This window comes from Arachis stenosperma, chromosome 3, assembly GCF_014773155.1.
Source record: "Arachis stenosperma cultivar V10309 chromosome 3, arast.V10309.gnm1.PFL2, whole genome shotgun sequence".
Classification (NCBI taxonomy): Eukaryota; Viridiplantae; Streptophyta; class Magnoliopsida; order Fabales; family Fabaceae; genus Arachis; species Arachis stenosperma.
In genome coordinates this window covers 56870409-56889079 of record NC_080379.1, presented here as the reverse complement: position 1 = coordinate 56889079, position 18671 = coordinate 56870409, and the positions used below count along the sequence as shown (strand labels likewise).

At 35.9% G+C, this 18671-nt stretch overlaps 1 non-coding gene across 1 annotated transcript; it reads right to left on the bottom strand.

The window, feature by feature from the left end:
* Positions 1–18283: 18283 nt before the first annotated feature.
* On the bottom strand, positions 18284–18387 carry LOC130972178 (small nucleolar RNA R71). The gene has a single exon (XR_009083373.1). It is a non-coding gene; the product is annotated as a small nucleolar RNA R71 (small nucleolar RNA).
* Positions 18388–18671: the final 284 nt, after the last annotated feature.

The following is an 18671-nucleotide window of genomic DNA, read 5'->3' as shown; positions in this document are numbered from 1 at the left end:
GGTTTTATGAACACTCTCAACGTAAGTCACTACTGCCTCCAGCGGTTTACGTTCACGCCACCCAACACATAAACCGCTACTACTTGTGGCAGTTTATGCACATGCCAGCTTCCACCAAAATCGCTACTGCCTATAGCGATTTTTGTTCAAAACACCAACTTACATAAATCGCAGATGTTAGTATCGGTTTACGTACTCCTATAAATCGTTGCTGCCAATAACAATTTGTATAAAAATATGAAAAATTACATTTTGATATTGTCATTTCAAAATTTGTATTTGAATAATATTTTTCTCCAAATGATTTATTTAAGTGAATTGTCTTTATTATGAACTATTTTATTAATTAACAATATCATAAATAAAAAATGGATTAAGTCTCGTGCCTACAATCTCCGTATAGATGAGCTATGTGTACAACACATTCTTGATACTCCATATATTCAGAACGAATCAATTTCACATGAATCCTATTTGCATGGGCAACTACATTTACATAGGTAAAGTAAATACTAATTTTGAACAAAAATAAATGCCTTTTCTTTCGTGTTAATTTGTACAAATTAAATCATTAAACATCATATACGCATACAAGTAAATATGAGTTTTGTACAAAAGTTAACATATTCTTCCTCCGTACTTTTACAAATTAGTAAAAATGATATGCATAGATAAATATATATGAATTTTAAATAAAGTATTTTAGTTCTTATGAATTAAAAGGTGGCTCATTATTTTTAATATGGCAATGAAGTGTGTGTAACGCAGCGTTATAGAGGTTTGAGGGGTTAAAACAGTGGTGTGATGGTGTAACTTTTTCGAAGTTAGAAGGAAGTAATTGGACCATCCGATTTCTTTGCAACTGAATGGAGAACACAAATTGGACAGTCCGATTACCTGCAGAAAAAAATTTTTATTCATATTTTCTTAAAATCGAACGGTCCGATTTCAAGCTGCTATAATTTTTGAATTCGAATCGAAGGAAACTCGGACGGTCCGATTTTAGTTCTTTTTAAAATTTAACCGGTTGAGATGCGGTCGGACCGTTTGATTTTTGCTTTTATATATACCCAACACTAGCTGAAGTCTCGATTTCTTCTTCGTCTCTCAACTCTCTCTTCTGAAATCCCTTTGGTTCTTTCTTCTTCTTCATTGTTTCGACAGCAACTTTTCTTCTTTGTTTCAACAGCAACTTTACTAAGATTGAGAGTGTTTGATGTGAAATATCATTATGGATGATAGAGTGATGTTAAAAGTTTATTATCATGGTCAGATTCTGTTACAAACAGCTAAAGGAGTAAATTTGTGTGTGAAAATCTGTTATATATCGTTATTCCATTCACATTGTCATTTGAAGAATTAAAAGGTATAATTTGTGAGAAAATAGATTCTCAAATATCTAGGAGAGTATCATGTATTTTGTACAGGTACTCTATATTTATATTTGATGGGTTCATTCAGTTTCAAACCAAATATGTAACCGTTGAAGCGAGCATGCAAGATATGTTTTCACTGTACATGAAAACTCGCTCACAGATATCGTTCATCGAGTTGTATATTGAATTCGAACAATCTGAAGCAGAACAAAATATTGAGTTGGAAGATTATAATAGTGACAGCGAAGAGGAGTTCGAAAGTAACTATAAGGTCATTGATCCAGGTGTAGACGAAGATCAAGCTGATGGCACTATGCAAGCAGATGTGGCGGAGGTGGCAAATGCACTAGTAAACCAGCATCCATTCGTGGAGCCTACTTTTATGCGCTCGCTGGATTTAGAGGCCATGCATGTACCGAAATTTCCTCAATATATGAATGCAGGTATGTAATTTTAATACAATGTATGATAAATTAATATTATAGATTGATTAGGTAACATGACCAACATGTGATCTGTAGACTATCAATTGATCATGTAAGATTTTTTTATTTATTAAATAGCATTCGATTAATTGTTTGTTTATTTTTATTTTTTATTAATTACTTATGTATATTTTATAATTTATTATATATTGTGGTTAATAATGTGTTATTACTTATTTATATTTATATGTGTAATTTATATTGTGGTTAATATAATGTACTTATTTATATTTATAAGTGTAATTTATATAATGTGTTTGTTCTTTTTGCAGAACGTCCAATAACCTCCTAATGTGAGTAAGAGAATGATAATCACGCTCTCAATTACGCTAGCTGACATCAAACAATCCGTTATATAAATTGTTATCATAAGAATCTCAACTAAAATGTGCTACACTTATTCAAAGCAAATGACGATTAACTTTACCTGTTTGCAATTGGAAAGATTCGAGGTTGTCAAGAATCGGCGAAAGAAATGGTAAACAGATCTAAGCCCAGGTAAGCAGAAGGGTTAGTGGACCATCAATCTCCTTGCAGTCGACACGAGTAGCCCTACACAATGCTCTATACAAGTGCGCTAGACATGCAGAACCCCAACTAAAGTGTATGATCTCGCCGAAGTTACGAAGCAACAGCAGAAATTTCAAGTGCACCCCTGCCCCTGACTTGTCCCGAAACAGAATGGTCTCAAATAATAACATTATGTGGCACTTTACGTACCTCTGAATCTGAATATCATTATCTAAGACTAAATGATCCTCCAATCTCCGAAACCAGGTCAACTTTACGAAACTTCCTCTACAATCTGACCTCTTAGGTGCAACACCAAAATGATGCAAGTATTCGACCTCTAAGGCCTCATAACTACTCAGGTCGGCCCTGTAACTGGAAGACCATTTGTTGGAAGGCCAAGAATTATCGCCATATTCTCCAATGTCACGGCACACTCACCAATTGGAAAATGGAACATATGAGTCTCGGGCCGCAATCTCTCGATCAGAGCATTAACCAACGCCGACTGACATTGAACAACTCCAATATGAGAAACGTGATAAAAATCTGTCTCCCACAAATGTTCTTCCACAATTGGATTGTACGGATCCAGTGGCAAATAATAATAATCACAAATTAACATCTGTGAACCCTACAAATCGTGAGCATATATCACATTAATCAAATATAACCATACAATATTTAACATTTTTCCATTCTCATTAACACATAAGCAATGTAACATAATTAATAAAACTTAAATAAATCTAAAACATAAATTTAACTATTATCATTACATTAAAACTATATTTTCTAATATCTAAACCCTATTTATTTCTTAATAACAATTACTATTCGTTTAGTGATAGATATTTACATAACTAAATGTTATACTTAAATAAATCTAATTATTATTATTATTACATCCATTACAAATATATATTCTAATATCTAAATCCTATTTATTTAGTTTACAATAATAATTATTAATGATTATTTTATATTTATATAACTAGACTATATATAAATAACATTAAACTCCTCATCTTTGTTATATATATATATATTACTACTGTACTGTACCGCACTTATTTTTAATAATCATACATAATCTATTAACTAATAATATTTTTATAATTTACTGTTATGTTTACTAACATAATTAACTACCTAAACTAGGCTAAATTAACGATCACAATAATAATAATAATAACAATAATAATATACCTCAGACAATTAATCAATTACTTACTTATTTCACTAATTATATTAAACAACTTCAACATTTTAACTAACTAACAAGATACACTAATTAATAATTAAATATTCAAATAATATATTTATATTAACAATTAACTTAATTATTATTCAAAATCTTCAGAATTTATTTTATTTTATTTTATGGTTCTCTTCTAACAATTACTATATAATTATTAATATAAATCCAATCCACTTAATATATAATAATTACTACAATAATAAACCAATCTTTAACATTATTATTATTATTTACATTAAATAAAATTATTTAGTAAACAAATTTATATAATTAAGATGACTAAGATAATTAACAATGTGTAATTCTAAACGATTAACATCTTTTATTCTTGGTCACCTTGGCATTATTGATTTTTGTTGCTCTCCTTGCAACAATGGGCTTCTTAATTTTTGACTTTGGCTGGAGCTTTAATGGAAGAAAGGGAAGGAAGAATGTGGGGTTTGAAAGGGATGGATGGTTGGAGGATGAGGGATAACGCAAAGTGGGATATTTGGGATGGATGGCTGCGGTTTTTGCATTTAGGGGTCCACCGGTTGGGTTATTGCATGTGCAACGTGTGGCCCTTGGTACGCAAATCGGACAGTACAATTTGTGTACCCTCGAAGCCAGTAATTGGACCATCCAAATACTCTCCCTTAAATCAGACTGTCCGATTTGTTCAGCGCAGCCACCACACCCCAGTGAAATACGCTAGACCCCAATAATGAAGGTATACACCATACTGGCCTCCATATTAAAATTAAAAAAGTGGGATTTAGATCCTCTAAAGTTTGAATTTTACTTTAGAGAGTAAAGTATGATCTGTCACCATTAATTTCATATGTGAGACCAAGAATAAATATGAAAGAGAAACTATTTAAGAGTAGAAGATCACACTTTACTCTCCAAAGTGAAATTCAAACTTTAGATGATCCAAATCCAAAAAAGTGTTAAAAGGTTACTCGAGCAAAATTATAGAAATTAAATTAGGGACATGAAATTATTACGATCTTCCTATTATGAGTTTTTTATGTCTCAAGTTTGTCATTCTCAAATAGTGGAGTCTTGGAGTAATGTACCTGTAAACATTTTAATGCTCAAATTAACATAGACTGCAAAAAACACTAAATTAGAGATGATACTTAAGTGCATGTATTTATAATAGTACATATATTATGATATTATAAGCTCATCTCCTTTTGTGATTATGAAGTCATGTATGTCTCTTAGGTTTAGTAGCTTCTAAGATATAAAAAGTGGCTCATTATTTTTGTAATGGATTCCCATTACGTATTTTTTACTGTTCCAAACTGTTGTCGTGATTTTAATAGATATGGAAACACTTTTTTTAAATTGTAATCCACAAATTGGAGGTTCAAAATTATAGAGAAGAGAAAACTTAAGGTTTGATTTGGTGGTTGATGAATTCAAATCCATGTGATGCACAAATTGAACCTTTCGGTATTGTGTGATCAAAATTTTTTTTAAATCTGGAACAAATCGGTGGGTCAGTTTTACGGTTTAAAAGAATAAAAAAATCTGATTACCCAAATCAGTAGGTCAGTATTGTGGATTTAAAAAAAATTAAATTAAGATATGCATATCTGAAGGTCCAATTTGCAATGTATATATAACTCGTGGACTAGTTTTGCAAGGCAAATTTTATCTCTTCTTCAACTCAGCTCCTGCTTCTTCTTCTCTTCCGTTTCACTTTGTTATGTTTCAAACAGTGTGGAGAAGAGTGAGTGAATGATCCTAGTTTAAAAAGAATGGAGAATAGAGCTATGCTGAAATTATATTATAATGGTCAGATCTTTTTACAAATACATGAGGGAGTGAGATTTATGTACAACAATTCATGTGATGTTATTGCTCCTTTTACATTACTATTTGAAGAACTAAAATGTGTTATATGTAAGAGGATAAATTCTCATTTATCAAAGACAATATCGAGTATCTTGTTTTGGCATTTTGTATCAGTATTTGGTAGGTTTGTTCATTTTCAAACGAAGTATGTGACCGACGATACGAGCATGCAAGAGATGTTTTCAATCTACTATAAAATTTGATTGCAAGTGTCGTTTATCGAATTGTACATTGACTTTGAACAATTTGAAGCCAATAAGTGCAAAAGCAACTATGAGGTTATTGATCCAAATGAAGAAGATGTTGAAGTTGATGACACTGTGGACGCAGATGTGGTGGAGGTTGCAAATGTATTAGCAAATCAGCATCCGTTTGAAGAACCCTCTTTTATGCGTATGTTGGATTTGAAAGTTATACATGCACCAGAATTTTTTAAATATCTAAATGCAAGTATGTAATTTAGAGTACTATATGGTAATTTTATAAGATAGAAATAGCTAAGTTTAGTGTAATATAGTATGATAATTGTTAAATTCTTTATGCAAATAGTGATGATTAATTATATTTGTAGAATAAAATAAAATGGTATTAGGTCTTTATTTAGTATAAAGACTATAATTTTGTATTTTTTAAATTTATTTTGTATGTGTAATTTTTCAATTTTTTATATTTAAATGTATATATTACATATGTATTTTTATAATTAAAATTTTAAAGTTTTAAAGTTGTGAATATATATTATGTATTTTTATATATATGTATTTATAATATATCATACGGATACTGTATATTTATATATTTTCATATTTCTACATACTATATTATATTTATATATTTATACGTTTAGATAAATATATAAATATATAATATAAGTATATACATATACCTAATATTTTTATATTTATACATACTATATATATTTATATTTGTATTACATATATTATATAAATATATAAGTATATTAGATAAGTATATATTTATATTATATATTTATAAATATATTTTTACTTTAATATTTATGATTTGTATATTCAAATTTTACATATTTGTATACACTTATATATATACGTACTTTTTAAGTTTATGTCATGGTGTTGTTGCTGCGAAGTCTCCTGTTGTGATAGATGGTAAATTCATTGTGGGAATGAAATATAGTTTTTAGTATTTGTAGAGATATAGACTACTAAATGTATGAGTCAGAATTTTAAACATTCTATGTCAAATGTACATAGTATAATACAAATTGTGATTGGCTAATTAGGATTAGTATGATAAAAAAAATGTTATTGAGAGATAAGAAGATATAATGATAGTCACATTTGTACTAGAGCCACTATTTCTCATAACCATTTCAAGCTGAATTCCATTATAATTGTAGAAAAGTCACGAAGTAATGACATAAATTTCCAATAAACCGCTGACCCAAATTTATCAGCAAACAAGATTGATCCAAACAACTGTAAGACCCAGAACTTTTGAAAAAGGGCTATCATGAGCTAATTTCAAATTCAATATTTTTGTAACTTTAATTTTAGAAATTTTTTTATTAAAGATAATTAAAGCAAGTTTTGATTAATTGAATTTGAAATAAATTAAGATTATTATCCAATTTTATAATTATTGAATTATTTTCTATATTTAAATTATAAAGTTGGTAGTTATGAAATAATAAGAATTTTATATGATTTGGACTAAATAATTGATATTTTAAAATATTAATACTGCTGTTTTAGAAAATAAAGAAATTAATTATATTATTTCTAATTTTTGGATTTGAACATTTTATTAAAAATAATTTGTAAAATTGATGAACAAATAGTATTTTTATACATTATTATTGTTGAGTTAAAATTTATTTCTAATTATTGTATTATTCCCATTTTTATTTAAAATTACCCTTAAACCTAATTTTTACCTAAATCCTAATTCCCAAATTGGGAAAACCCTAACCCGGTTACCCTTTCCCCAACCCAGCAGCAACACACACACACACAAACACAACAAGCACACACAGCAAAACACGCACTCACTCACTACAACAGAGAAGAAATGGGAGGCAGAAGCAGGGGAAGAAGAGAAGAGGATGGGAAAGACCGCACCGGCGTGCTGGGCCTTACCGCTGCTGTTGCGCCATCGTTTGATCGAAGAGGGAAAAGAGCGTTGATGAGCAGATAATTTATACGCTTTTTGGCATTGTTTTTAGTATGTTTTAGTTAGTTTTTAGTATATTTTTATTAGTTTTTAGTTAAAATTCACTTTTTTGGACTTTACTATGAGTTTGTGTGTTTTTCTGTGATTTCAGGTATTTTCTGGCTGAAATTGAGGGACCTGAGCGAAAATCTGATTCAGAGACTGAAATGGACTGCAGATGCTGTTGGATTCTGACCTTCCTGCACTCAAAGTGGATTTTCTGGAGCTACAGATATCCAATTGGCGCGCTCTAAACGGCGTTGAAAAGTAGACATCCTGGGCTTTCTAGCAATGTATAATAGTTCATACTTTGCCCGAGATTTGATGGCCCAAACCGGCGTTCCAAATCAGCTCAAAACTGCCCGGCGTTAAACGCCGGAACTGGCACAAGAATGGGAGTTAAACGCCCAAACTGGCACAAAAGCCGGCGTTTAACTCCAAGAAGAGTCTCTACACGAAAATGCTTCAATGCTCAGCCCAAGCACACACCAAGTGGGCCCGGAAGTGGATTTTTCTGTCATTTACTCATTTCTGTAAACCTTAGGCTACTAGTTCTTTATAAATAAGACCTTTTGCTATTGTATTTTCATCTTTTGATCACTTCAGATCTCTAGATCATCTTAGGATCATCTTTGGACGTCTAGTTCTTAGATCATTGGGAGGCTGGCCATTCGGCCATGCCTAGACCTTGTTCTTATGTATTTTCAACGGTGGAGTTTCTACACACCATAGATTAAGGTGTGGAGCTCTGCTGTACCTCGAGTATTAATGCAATTACTATTGTTCTTCTATTCAATTCAGCTTGTTCTTATTCCAAGATATTCATTCGCACTCAAGAACTTGATGAATGTGATGATTATGTGACGCTCATCATCATTCTCACTTATGAACGCGTGCCTGACAACCACTCCCGTTCTACAAGCAAACAAGGCTTGAATGTTTATCTCTGGGATTCTTTAATCGGAATCTTCGTGGTATAAGCTAGAATTGATGGCGGCATTCAGGAGAATCCGGAAGGTCTAAACCTTGTCTGTGGTATTCTGAGTAGGATTCAATGATTGAATGACTGTGACGAGCTTCAAACTCCTGAAGGCTGGGCGTTAGTGACAGACGCAAAAGAATCAATGGATTCTACTCCAACCTGATTGAGAACCGACAGATGATTAGCCGTACCGTGACAGGGTGCGTTGAACATTTTCACTGAGAGGACGGGACTGTAGCCACTGACAACGGTGATGCCCAACATACAGCTTGCCATGGAAAGGAGTAAGAAGGATTGGATGAAGACAGTAGGAAAGCAGAGAGACGGAAGGGACAAAGCATCTCCATTCGCTTATCTGAAGTTCTCACCAATGAATTACATAAGTATCTCTATCTTTACTTCATGTTTTATCCATATATCATACATAACCATTTGAGTCTGCCTGACTAAGAGTTACAAGGTGACCATAGCTTGCTTCATACCAACAATCTCCGTGGGATCGACCCTTACTCGCGTAAGGTTTATTACTTGGACGACCCAGTGCACTTGCTGGTTAGTTGTGCGAAGTTGTGAAATTATGTTTATACCATGGTATTGAGCACCAAGTTTTTGGATTCATTACCGGGGATTATTTGAGTTGTGAAAAGTAGTGATCACAATTTCGTGCACCAAGTTTTTGGCGCCGTTGCCGGGGATTGTTGAGTTTGGACAACTGACGGTTCATCTTGTTGCTTAGATTAGGTATTTTTTCTTCAGAGTTCTTAAGAATGAATTCTAGTGTTTCAAGGTGATATTCTTATCATCACCAAAGCTGATTGATTCTCATCAATTTAGCTCTTGAATGCAATGTCCTGCTGAAGCTTGGCTAGCCATTTCTAATTTCTTTAGACTGAAGCTTTAGACTAACATTGCATGATTCCTGGAATTCTCATTAAGAATTTTGATATCTTTATTTTCTTTTCCACTTAATTTTTGAAAAATTCAAAAAAAATTACAAAATCATAAAAACCAAAAATATTTCTTGTTTGAGTATAGTGTCTCATTTTAAGTTTGGTATCAAATGCATGTTTCTGTTTTTCTTGCATTTTTTGAATTCATGCATGTGTCTTCATTAATCTTCAAGTTGTTCTTGATGATTTCCTTGCTCTGATCTTTGAATTCTCTTGACTTGAGTGTTTTGTTATTTCTCATATGCATTCTCATTTTGTTAGTGTCAGTAGTATACAAACTTCTAAGTTTGGTGTCTTGCATGCATTGTTATTTGATTTTAGTTGCATTTTGATTATTAAAAATCCAAAAAAATTTTTAATTTGTGTCTTTTCAAGTCAATAATACAGAGAATTGAAGATTCAGAACATACAGCAGAGGAATTACACAGAAAAAAAAACTGGGCGTTCAAAACGCCCAGTGAGGAAGGCAAACTGGCGTTTAAACGCCAGCCAGGGTGCCTGGCTGGGCGTTTAACGCCTAAAAGGGTAGTGCTTTGGGCGTTAAACGCCAGAATGTGTACCATTCTGGGCGTTTAACGCCAGGATGGCACAAGAGGGAAGATTCTGTTTTCAATTCAAATTTTTTTCAAAATCAAATCTTTTTCAAATCATATCTTTTCAATCAAATCTTTTTCAAAATCAATTTCTTTCCATTTTCAAAAATACTTGCTATCAATTAATGATTTGATTCAACATTTCAAGTATATTGCCTTTTCTGTTGAGAAAGGTTTAATGTTTGAATCATATCTTTTCTTGTTAGCCAAGTCATTAATTTTTAAAATCAAATCTTTTTTTTTAAATTGTTTTTCAAATCATATCTTCTCAATCATATCTTTTTAAAACCATCACTTTTCAATCATATCTTTTTAATCATATCTTTTTCAAAATTAATTTTTCAATCATATCTTTTTGATTTCTAATTTCAAAATCTTTTTCAAAAATCACTTGATTTCTTTTCCACTCTTAGTTTTCGAAAATCAATTAGTATTTTTCAAAATGTTTTTAAATCTTTTACTTAATTTTCGAAAATTTCTTCCCCTCTTCTCACATCCTTCTATTTATGGACTAACACTATTCCTCAAGGAACAATTCGAACTCCATCTCTTTTGATAAGTTCGAATTCCTCTACTTCTTCCTTCTAATTTTCATTTCCTCTGACACCTCAAGGAATCTCTATACTGTGACATAGAGGATTCCATGTTTTCTTGTTCTCTTCTCTTTCATATGAGCAGGAGCAAAGACAAAAGCATTCTTGTTGAGGCTGACCCTGAACCTGAAAGGACCTTGAAGCGAAAGCTAAGAGAAGCTAAAGCACAAATCTCTGTAGAGGACCTAACAGAAATCTTCAAAGAAGAAGAACCCATGGCAGCCGAAAACAACAACAATGCCAACAATGCAAGGAAGGTGCTGGGTGACTTTACTGCACCTACTCCCGACTTCTATGGGAGAAGCATCTCTATCCCTGCCATTGGAGCAAACAACTTTGAGCTTAAGCCTCAATTAGTTTCTCTAATGCAACAGAATTGCAAGTTCCATGGACTTCCATTGGAAGATCCTCATCAGTTTTTAGCTGAGTTCTTGCAAATCTGTGACACTGTCAAGACTAATGGGGTTGACCCTGAGGTCTACAGACTTATGCTATTCCCTTTTACTGTAAGAGACAGAGCTAGGATATGGTTGGACTCACAACCTAAAGAAAGCCTGAACTCTTGGAAAAAGCTAGTCAATGCCTTATTGGCAAAGTTCTTTCCACCTCAAAAATTGAGTAAGCTTAGAGTGGAAGTCCAAACCTTCAGATAGAAGGAAGGAAAATCCCTCTATGAAGCTTGGGAAAGATACAAATAATTAATCAGAAAGTGTCCCTCTGACATGCTTTCTGAATGGAGCATCATAGGTATCTTCTATGATGGTCTGTCTGAACTGTCCAAGATATCTTTGGATAGCTCTGCTGGAGGATCTCTTCATCTGAAGAAGACGCCTACAGAAGCTCAAGAACTAATTGAAATGGTTGCAAATAACCAATTCATGTACACTTCTGAAAGGAATCCTGTGAACAATGGGATAAATCAGAAGAAAGGAGTTCTTGAGATTGATACTCTGAATGCCATATTGGCTCAGAACAAGATATTGACTCAGCAAGTCAATTTGATTTCTCAAAGTCTGTCTGGAGTGCAAGCTGCACCAGGCAGTACTAAGGATGCTTCATTTGAAGAAGAAGCTTATGATCCTGAGAACCCTTCAATGGAAGAGGTGAATTACATGGGAGAACCCTATGGAAACACCTATAATTCTTCATGGAGAAATCATCCAAATCTCTCATGGAAGGATCAACAGAGACCTCAACAAGGTTTCAACAACAATAATGGTGGAAGAAATAGGTTTAGCAATGGCAAGCCTTTTCCATCATCTTCTCAGCAACAGACAGAGAATTCTAAGCAGAACCACTCTGACTTAGCAACCATGGTCTCTGATCTAATCAAAACCACTCAAAGTTTCATGACTGAAACAAGGTCCTCCATTAGGAATTTGGAGGCACAAGTGGGTCAGCTGAGCAAGAAAATTATTGAACTCCCTCCTAGTACTCTTCCAAGCAATACAGAAGAGAATCCAAAAGGAGAATGCAAGGCCATTAACATGACCTACGTGGCCGAACTTGGAGAGGAGGGAGAGGCAGTGAACGCCACTGAGGAAGACCTCAATGGACGTCCACTGGCCTCCAATGAGTTCCCTAATGAGGAACCATAGGAATCTGAGACTCACACTGAGACCATAGAGATTCTAATGGATTTACTTCTGCCATTTATGAGCTCTAATGAGTATTCTTCCTCTGAAGAGGATGAGTATGTCACTGAAGAGCAAGTTGCTAAATACCTTGGAGCAATCATGAAGCTAAATGACAAGTTATTTGGTAATGAGACTTGGGAGGATGAACCCCCTTTGCTCACCAAAGAACTGGATGACTTGTCTAGGCAGAGATTACCTCAAAAGAGATAGGATCCTGAAAAGTTTTCAATACCTTGTACCATAGGCACCATGACCTTTAAGAAGGCCTTGTGTGACTTAGGGTCAAGTGTAAACCTCATGCCTCTCTCTGTAATGGAGAAGCTAGGGATCTTTGAGATACAAGCTGCAAGAATCTCACTAGAGATGGCAGACAATTCAAAGAAACAAGCTTATGGACTTGTAGAGGATGTTCTGGTAAAAGTTGAAGACCATTACATCCCTGCTGATTTTATAATCCTAGAGACTGGGAAGTGCATGGATGAATCCATCATCCTTGGCAAACCCTTCCTAGCCACAGCAAAGGCTGTGATTGATGTGGACAGAGGAGAATTGATCATTCAAGTGAATGAAGAATCCTTTGTGTTTAAGGCTCAAGGATATCCATCTGTCACCATGGAGAGGAAGCATGAAGATCTTCTCTCAAAACAGAGTCAAACAGAGCCCCCACAGTCAAACTCTAAGTTTGGTGTTGGGAGGCCCCAACCAAATTCTAAGTTTGGTGTTGAACCCCCACATTCAAACTCTAAGTTTGGTGTTGGGAGGTTCCAACATTGCTCTGAGAATCTGTGAGGCTCCATGAGAGCCCTCTGTCAAGCTACTGACATTAAAGAAGCGCTTGTTGGGAGGCAACCCGATGTTATATTTTATCTATTTTCCTTTGTTATTTTATGTTTTCTGTAGGTTGATGATCATGAGAAGTCACAAAATCAATTGAAAAAGCAAAAACAGAATGAAAAATAGAAAGAAAAACAGCACACCCTGGAGGAAGACCTTGCTGGCGTTTAAACGCCAGTAAGGGTAGCAAATGGGCGTTTAACGCCCAGTCTGGCACCATTCTGGGCGTTTAACGCCAGAAAGAGGCACCAGACTGGCGTTAAACGCCAGGAAAGGGCAAGAGGCTGGCGTTAAACGCCAGAATTGGCACAGGGAGTATTTTTGCTCGCCACTTGGTGCAGGGATGACTTTTCCTTGACACCTCAGGATCTGTGGACCCCACAGGATCCCCACCTACCCCACCACTCTCTCTCTTCTTCACCCATTCACCAATCACCTCAACACCTCTTCCCCAAAAACCCCTCACTTATCAAATCCCATCTTTCTCTTCACCACTCACATCCGTCCTTCATAAAACCTCACCTACCTCACCATTCAAATTTAAACCACTTTCCCTCCCAAACCCACCCTCCCATAGCCGAACCCTACCCCTCTCTTCACCCTATATAAACCCATCTTCACTCCTTCATTTTCACACAACCTAAACACTACTCCTCCCCCTTTAGCCGAACCACAAAGCCACCTCCATCTCCTCTATTTCTTCTTCTTCTACTCTCTTCTTTCTTCTTTTGCTCGAGGACGAGCAAACCTTTTAAGTTTGGTGTGGTAAAAGCATTGCTTTTTGTTTTTCCATAACCATTTATGGCATCCAAGGCCAGAGAAACCTCTAGAAAGAGGAAAGGGAAGGCAAAAGCTTCCACCTCCGAGTCATGGGAGATGGAGAGATTCATCTCAAGGGTGCATCAAGACCACTTCTATGAAGTTGTGGCCTTGAAGAAGGTGATCCCCGAGGTCCCTTTCAAACTCAAAAAGGGTCAACTTTGATCAAAGGTTGGACCAAGTCCTCATAGACATTTGTGAAGAGGGCGCCCAATGGAAGAGAGATTCAAGAGGGAAGCCGGTTCAATTGAGAAGGCATGACCCCAAGCCCGTAGCTAGGAGATGGTTGTAGTTTATCCAACGCTCAATCATTCCCACTAGCAACCGGTCCGAAGTTACTCTAGACCGGGCCATCATGATTCATAGCATCATGATTGGAGAAGAAGTAGAAGTTCATGAGGTTATAGCCCAAGAACTTTATAAGGTGGCGGACAAGTTCTCTACCTTTGCAAGGTTAGCCTTTCCTCATCTCATTTGTTACCTCTGTTATTCAGTAGGAGTTAACATAGAGGGAGACATCCCCATTGATGAGGACAAGCCCATCACTAAGAAAGGGATGGAGCAAACAAGAGATCCCACTCATCATGAAATCCCTGAGATACCTCAAGGGATGCACTTTCCTCCACAAAACTATTGGGAGCAAATCAACACCTCCCTAGGAGAATTGAGTTCCAACATGGGACAACTAAGGGTGGAGCACCAAGAACATTCCATCCTCCTCCATGAAATTAGAGAAGATCAAAGAATCATGAGAGAGGAGCAATGATGAGCGGATAATTTGTACGCTTTTTGGCATTGTTTTTAGTATGTTTTTAGTAGTTTGAGTTGAGTTTTTAGTATATTTTTCTTAGTTTTTAGTTAAAATTTACTTTTCTGGACTTACTATGAGTTTGTGTGTTTTTCTGTGATTTCAGGTATTTTCTGGCTGAAATTGAGGGATCTGAGCAAAAATCTGATTCAGAGACTGAAAAGGACTGCAGATGCTGTTGGATTCTGACCTCCCTGCACTCGAAGTGGATTTTCTAGAGCTACAGAAGCCCAATTGGCGCGCTCTCAACGGCGTTGGAAAGTAGACATCCTGGGCTTTCCAGCAATATATGATAGTCCATACTTTGCTCAAGATTTGATGGCCCAAACCGGCGTTCAAAGTCGCCCTCAGAATTCCCAGCGTTAAACGCCGGAACTGGCACCTAAATGGGAGTTAAACGCCCAAACTGGCATAAAAGCTGGCGTTTAACTCCAAGAAGAGTCTCTACACGAAAATGCTTCATTGCTGAGCCCAAGCACACACCAAGTGGGCCCGGAAGTGGATTTTTATGTCATTTACTCATCTCTGTACACCCTAGGCTACTAGTTCTCTATATATAGGACCTTTTACTATTGTATTAGAGAGCTTTTGATCATGTTTTTATGATTGAACTCACTTTGGGAGGCTGGCCATTCGGCCATGCCTAGACCTTGTTCTTATGTATTTTCAACGGTGGAGTTTCTACACACCATAGATTAAGGTGTGGAGCTCTGCTGTACCTCGAGTATTAATGCAATTACTATTGTTCTTCTATTCAATTCCGCTTGTTCTTTGTCCAAGATATCACTTGTTCTTCAACTTGATGAATGTGATGATCCGTGACATTCATCATCATTCTCACCTATGAACAAGGTGACTGACAACCACTTTTGTTCTACAAGCATATGAGGCTCTAGTGTTTATCTCTTGGATTCCTGATACACGATGCATGGTTGATCGCCTGACAACCGAGTGCTCGCCTGACAAACGAGCCAGCCATTCCGTGAGATCAGAGTCTTCGTGGTATAGGCAAGAACTGATGGCGGCATTCAAGAGAATCCGGAAGGTCTAACCTTGTCTGTGGTATTCTGAGTAGGATTCAATGATTGAATGACTGTGACGTGCTTCAAACTCCTAGCAGGCGGGGCGTTAGTGACAGACACAAAAGAATCACTGGATTCTATTCTGGCCTGACCGAGAACTGACAGCTGGATAGCCGTGCCGTGACAGGGTGCGTTGAACATTTCCACTGAGAGGATGGGAGGTAGCCACTGACAACGGTGAAACCCTTGCATAAGCTTGCCATGGAAAGGAGTAAGAAGGATTGGATGAAGACAGTAGGAAAGTAGAGAGACGGAAGGGAAAGTATCTTCATACGCTTATCTGAAGCTCTCACCAATGATATACATAAGTATCTCTATCTTTATCTTTATGTTTTATTCATTCATCATCTATACCCATTTGAGTCTGTCTGACTAAGATTTACAAGGTGACCATAGCTTGCTTCATACCAACAATCTCCGTGGGATCGACCCTTACTCACGTAAGGTATTACTTGGACGACCCAGTGCACTTGCTAGTTAGTTGTGCGGAGTTGTGTAGTGATCACGATTCCGTGCACCAAGTTTTTGGCGCCGTTGTCGGGGATTGTTTTGAGTATGGACAACTGACGGTTAATCTTGTTGCTTAGATTAGGTATTTTTTTTTCAGAGTTCTTAAGAATGAGTTCTAGTGTTTCATGATGATCTGTTGAAGTCTGGCTGGCTGAAAAGCCATGTCTAATCTTATTGGACCGAGGTTTCAACTTATCATCACAAGAGCTTGTTGATTTCTATCAATCTTGCTATTTGAGCAATGATCTGCTAAGGCTTGGCTGGCCATTGGCCATGTCTAGTGTTTTGGACCGAAGCTTTCTTTGAAAGCTTGGCTGGCTGTGAAGCCATGTCTAATTCCTGGACCGGAGTCTTAGACTAGCATTGCAATGATTCCTGGAATTCAAATTAAGAATTCTGAAACCTTTATTTTCTATTTTCATACAATTTTCGAAAAAACACAAAAAAAAAATTTATAAAAATCATAAAAACCAAAAATATTTTATGTTTCTTGTTTGAGTCTAGTGTCTAATTTTAAGTTTGGTGTCTTGCATGCCTTGTTTATTTGACCTTGGTTCCATTTTCAAGTCAATAGTACAGGGAACTGAAGATTCAGAACATGCAACAGAGGAATTATACAGAAAAAGCTGGGCGTTCAAAACGCCCAGTGAAGAAGGACAGACTGGCATTTAAACGCCAGCCAGGGTGCCTGGTTGGGCGTTTAACGCCCAAAAAGGTGGTGCATTGGGCGTTAAACGCCAGAATGTGCACCATTCTGGGCGTTTAACGCCAGGATGGCACAAGGGGGAGGATTTTGTTTTCAAAATCAATTTTTTTCAAGTTTTCAAAGTTTTTCAAAATCAAATCTTTTTCAAATCATATCTTTTCAATCATATCTTTTTAAAAGCATAACTTTTCAATCAAATCTTTTTAATCACATCTTTTTCAAAATAGTTTTCAAATCATATCTTTTTGATTTCTAATTTCAAAAATCTTTTTCAAAAATTACTTGATACCTTTCTCACCCTTGATTTTCGAAAATTAATTAAATTTTTTTAAAAATGTTTTCAAAATATTTCACTTGATTTTCGAAAATTTCTTCCTCTCTTCCCACATCCTTCTATTTATGGAGTATCACTCCTTCTCAATGCACAATTCGAACTCTATCTAATTAAGTTCGAATTCTTCTACTTCTTCCTTCTATTTTTCTTTTCCTCTGACACCTCAAGGAATCTCTATACTGTGACATAGAGGATTCCATATTTTCTTGTTCTCTTCTCTTTCATATGAGCAGGAACAAAGACAAAGGCATTCTTGTTGAAGCTGACCCTGAACCTGAAAGGACCTTGAAGCGAAAGCTAAGAGAAGCTAAGGCACAATTCTCTGTAGAGGACCTAACCGAATTCTTCAAAGAAGAAGAAACCATGGCAGCCGAAAATAACAACAATGCCAACAATGCAAGGAAGGTGCTGGGTGACTTTACTGCACCTACTCCCGACTTCTATGGGAGAAGCATCTCTATCCCTGCCATTGGAGCAAACAACTTTGAGCTTAAGCCTCAATTAGTTTCTCTAATGCAACAGAATTGCAAGTTCCATGGACTTCCATTGGAAGATCCTCATCAGTTCTTAGCTGAATTCTTGCAAATCTGTGACACTGTCAAGACTAATGGGGTTGACCCTGAGGTCTACAGACTTATGCTATTCCCTTTTGCTGTAAGAGACAGAGCTAGGACATGGTTGGACTCACAACCTAAAGAAAGCCTGGACTCATGGGAAAAGCTAGTCAATGCCTTCTTGGCAAAGTTCTTTCCACCTCAAAAATTGAGTAAGCTTAGAGTGGAAGTCCAAACCTTCAGACAGAAGGAAGGAGAATCCCTCTATGAAGCTTGGGAAAGATACAAACAATTAATCAGAAAATGTCCATCTGACATGCTTTTTGAATGGAGCATCATAGGTATTTTCTATGATGGTCTCTCTGAACTATCCAAGATGTCTTTGGATAGCTCTGCTGGAGGATCTCTTCATCTGAAGAAGACGCCTGCAGAAGCTCAAGAGCTAATTGAAATGGTTGCAAATAACCAATTCATGTACACTTCTGAAAGGAATCCTGTGAACAATGGGACAAGTCAGAAGAAAGGAGTTCTTGAAATTGATACTCTGAATGCCATTCTGGCTCAGAACAAGATATTGACTCAACAAGTCAATTTGATTTCTC